The sequence below is a fragment of the Triticum dicoccoides genome, chromosome 6A, assembly GCF_002162155.2.
Source record: "Triticum dicoccoides isolate Atlit2015 ecotype Zavitan chromosome 6A, WEW_v2.0, whole genome shotgun sequence".
Lineage (NCBI taxonomy): Eukaryota > Viridiplantae > Streptophyta > Magnoliopsida > Poales > Poaceae > Triticum > Triticum dicoccoides.
Window position 1 is genome coordinate 58,442,812 of NC_041390.1, and position 5,141 is coordinate 58,447,952.

Consider the following 5,141-nt stretch of genomic DNA (forward strand, 5'->3'; position numbering starts at 1 on the left):
AGCTTGGGGCGTGACCCCTACATCATTGGTGGCGGCCACAGCGCCCACATCCACCTACATCCTCAAATTTCCATTATACCATAATGTCTAGCTTAGGGATTTTGTTCCGTATCTTCTTATTTGGCACTACACCAACATTTAGCATGACGTCAACGACCACATAACGCCTTCATCACTAGTTAGCGATCTGATCATGTCTCTTACTACCTGAAAGCACAAATATTAAATTCTATTGTTAAAGATATATTCTTAACATGTCAATAAGAGGGAAAAGCAATATGGCAATTCAATGTCTCATCGACCCTGCAGTTGGCAACATCCCAAGTGATGATCAATTTTAAACATAATATTTAACTACAAGAATGACTACAATACAATTCATCATTTCTTTGTTCTGGGCATTTTTGCCCTTGAATACGTGATAATACAAGGACAAACTTAAAGTATGCTGATACGATGTAGTGCCATCAAGCATGGATAATTATGCAAGGACAAACTCATGTTCTAGGAATTTTTTACCCTAATGCATGAAACGACCAATAATAAACATATTAGAAAAATTGTGCATCTCTCTTTGTCCATAATAAGTTCTGTTGCTTCTTCCAAGTCAGTTTATTATTTAACCATATCGTTCGGCCACCACTCTGTCCATGTAGGGCGAGCGCTAGCATTAGTAGCATTTATCTAAACTCTGATTACCAACACGTACAATGATTAACACGCTTGTTGGTGCAAATAGAACTCACTTGTGGTGAGAAACTGAATAAGTGTTGTCGAAGGATTGAGGGAGCTCGAAGGGGTTGGTATCACTGAACAAATTGTTCGTCAATACAGCCCCAAGAAAACTTTAGAAAGGATGTTTCTGCCCACCCACATAAATAAAGAGATAAATCTGTGGTTGTGCGGCAAGCCTGATAAGCCACATAAATAAAGAGATAAATCTGTGATCGTGCATAAAGTAATTAACAAACCCGGTGTTGTTCTCTTATGTCCACGGTCCGCCCGCTCCCCACCCCCGTTCTACCTCACGCCCCGTCCATCCACTCCCAGCTTACTCCCTAGCTTCATGTTGCTCATGCTCGCCCATGTGTGCGTTGTCAGCCAGCTGGTGGCCCCAACTCGTTCGGCTCCGTCCGCTTGGTGCCAGATGATTAGCACATGGATGCATCCGCCGGCCATACCACATGCACACCAATGAACAGTGGATTAGTACGTCGACAGGGATAGAAAAATATAAAACTCACACAAACAGAATTTATAGAAATCAGCAAACACTCATCTGAATACCTTCTAAATCTCACGTAGTGCAGGGGGTGCTCTGAAAGTCTAAATAACATTTTTTTACAGAAACAATGTTCCTTTCTCAGTCTACTGGGTGCCCTTAGACAGGGCCACCTCATTCTCAACCACTCCCGCATCCCTCACCCTGTCAAACCGGGTCGCGGCTTACTCGGAATTCACGAATGCCCGTGTGGCGTCATCGAAAGAGCTAAGCAAATTCTCGCCAACCGCGTCGCCTTCCAGCAGATGGTCATTACGAAGGATCGATGCCGCTGCCCCTATTCCACTTTTAATATGATGCATCCAGATTCTTTTTATAATAATTTCTCACATGTTTCAATTGAATAATTTGATTATCCGAACCAATTAATGAACGAGAGATGGTTTCAGTGGTGCTGTTTTTTCTTTAGGCAGCTTGCAGAATGAATGATGAAGTTTTTTGGGCCTGCATCATAAATGGGTTTGGCCAGATGCTCGACTGGTTTTACGACCAACTATAGAAGTGTATTCATCATTTCCATTGGCATGACCGTAATTTGTGAATCATAAAAGATAGAAAAGAAAACTTTAATGTTAAATATAAAAGAAAGAAAAAAAGAATCCTAGTAATTAGATTTGTAAAAAGAAATGCATTTGAGATGTTTCAGCGATACAATAAGCACATCAGTAAGACATTATAATCATGGTATAAACTTGCTTCCTTTTTTATGACAGATACACGCATACTGGAAAATTTGCAACAACAATAGATAACAAGATTATTTTTAGCTCACCTTCTGATTCCATTGTCGCTTTATCATCAGTTATCAAAAGTGAAATTAGCCTATGAAGATAACCATGTATACTGAACACACCAGAAAAACACAAGTTTAATCCATCGGCTTTAGAGATCCTTGATAGATGCCATCAGGTTGAGAAATTTGATGTTATGAATAAGGCATGAAGAGAATTGTCTGTTGGTCAACATTTGCAGGAGTAAGTTGGATCAAGGATGAGTTTTCGCCATCGGTAAACAGGGACCTGTTCATGTACAAGCTGTAGGAATAAACTTTAGCATCAATTACTGAATAGCATACAAAATTGTCTAATGTACTGCAAACTATAGAGCAAAATCACATCCCTGGTGTTGAAACACCAGTGGCACAAGGCACTTTGTCCAATTTGTGCTTCCAAGGGTAGTCTCCGAACTCTACACGGTGGCACCATCACCAACTTACACTTGCTTGTCAGCGCAGCTGTGATGGCCCTTGCTGGGGCTCATACCTTCGAGTCGTGCTCCTCTTTTCAAAATTTGTCCAAGGTGCCTGAAAAAAAAACTTAATTAACCTCCAATGAAAATAATAATACACCATGTCAGCATGGATAGCTATATGACTGTATTAAAAATTACTCTAATGTGACACAATGGTTTGAGTTGCTAGATATTGTGGGTCATCTAGTTAAATTCAGGTCTTACTTGCTGCTTGCTGCATGAACTTCCTCAGTGGTAAGCATCGCAGTCGTCAGCATACAGGTTCACCACCTGAACTTACGCGCACAAGACATGACCTGATGCCCGATGTAGCCACATGCATAGCAGAACCACGGCAAGCGCTCGTACTGAAGTTTAAGCCCCACCCTTGTTCTCTTTTCCTTGATCCTTGCTATCATCGCAACTGAAATTTCGAGCGCCCGCTATATAGAGGAAAAGCAACCCGTACACAAACAAAGTTTCCTAACTACTCTCCCATCACGTAGTTCAATTTGGAGGATTGTTCTCATGTCCTTGCATAGAGCACATACCATTACATCTGTTCTCCAATTCATCGAGATATCAAGAATGTGTACCCATATCCACAGCCAAAGTGCACAAAGTAGTTATTGCCTCCCAAAAACGTGAACGTCAGATCCTCTTTGTCCTTAGCCTCCAAGCATCTTCTAGCTCATCAAACAGAAAACATATTTGCAGCAAAAAGTGATTCAATATATGAGCAATTAGGACAAGATTAGTGCTTTGGGAATTGAGAGAGTTGTCCTTCGTACTCATCCTTATGATAACATGCTTTGGGAATTAGGCAAGCTCAAGATTCTGTGGAGATGTTCGATAACATGCTTCTAGAAAGCGTCATGTTACACCACGCCCATCCTAGACACCACAGTATGATGTGAGGTTGACTCGTGCACCACATTTGCCACCTGGTCTGGCCGCCCTGCCAACCCAAGATCGTTCCAAGCCAATATTTCGCTCGGTGTTCTGAAGATCTGCAGAAGAGGTTGTAAAAATCATCAGGTGTGTAACCTGCATACAGAAGAAAGATTGATACGTGCATGTAAAACTGAGAAACAGCAAATCCGATTCAAACACAAAAGAAAAAGGGCAAGCTTAATTATGCTATCCTGCTGAGCCACGGCCGGCACTACCCCTCGTCATTTCAGGTGGAACAGGAGAGCACGAGCAGAGGATACTGATTCAGGGGATGAGAGGGGTGGGGTGGGGATCATGAGAGCTTATCCATGTCTTGGGGCGGCCATCCATGCCGAGCGGCAGCAGCGAGGTGCCACCGTGGTGGTGACGGGCGATGCATCCAAGGCGCCAGTGGCGCCGGCGTTCTCGTGATCCATGATGGCCGCGTCTGCCCGGATGGTCGTGTCCGCCGAGGTCGGACGGACAGGGCCGCACGGGCCTTTGTACAGGGGGAGGGTAGAGGGTTGGCGGATGGGGAAGGGAAGTACCAGGGATGTGGTGCCGACTCGTTGGTCTCAGATCACCGCCGGTCGCCGGTATCTGAGGCATCGCGACGTATCCGAGGCGCGGCGGTGGATCAGTTGTCAGATCGGAGCACGAGGAGCGGGAGGCAGCGGATCACCATTGAAGGCCGAGGAGTGGGACGGGTAGAGATGAAGGCCGGAGGGAGGGAAGAAAAAGGGGTGGGGGTGCGGCCGTGCGTGGAGGAAGATGTGTGGCAGCCATGGGTCATGGAGTTCGGTGGCGGCGGCGTCTTCCGGAGTTCGGCGGCAGGGACTGAAACCGCCCTGCCCTGGAGAGGCGGCGACGGCATCTCCCGGAGTTCGGCGGCTGCGGGATTCAAACCGCCCTGCCTTGCAGAGGCGGCGGCGGCGGCTCCCCCTCGACGGCGGCAACGATAGATGGGATCGATGGGATCGAGAGGACGGCGGCGGCGACGGGAGGACTGCGGGCGGGGTGGTTTTCTTGGGGGTGCGTGTGTGGGGTGGGGTGAGATGGGGTGGGGAGGTGACGGAAAAAAACCAGCGAAAAAAATCAGGACGAAAAAAACCCGAACGAAAGTGGTGGGACGAAAATTAAACCCGAAACGCGACCTACCAACTGAGACATTAGGAGTAGAGATGCACTTTGTTTTGTTAACAAAAATAAAGTCCTACGCGGTGAAGGACTTAATAGGCAATTAACGTCAGGCTTAAAAAGGAGAGGCAGTTAATACCGCCGGCTGCAGCTCTGCTGCCTCCTTCCCCCTTCTTCTCAAGATCGAATAGATTCAGATTAATTCATGCGAGGGGTAATCTTGTAGGCTGCCCTCATCAATTCTGCATCGGCAATGAACTAGCCAAGGTTAGGATTAATGGCTATTTCCATTAAGCTCTCTCAATCTCATCTTATATGCTTTGATATCTTACATCCAAATTATTTTTTTCTTATTGTGCGATCTGTGATGGTAAGTTCTCTTCATGAAACTACTAATATCATTGATCCTATTTTCTTATGGAAATATTTTTTTGTATCAATTACAATTCTAGATCTAAATTTTTTTGTGGGTCAACTGGAGATCTAATTTGTTCTAACACTAATACAGTTAGGTCTTTAACCAGACATTATATGATAGCATTGAAATTGTTTTTTATCA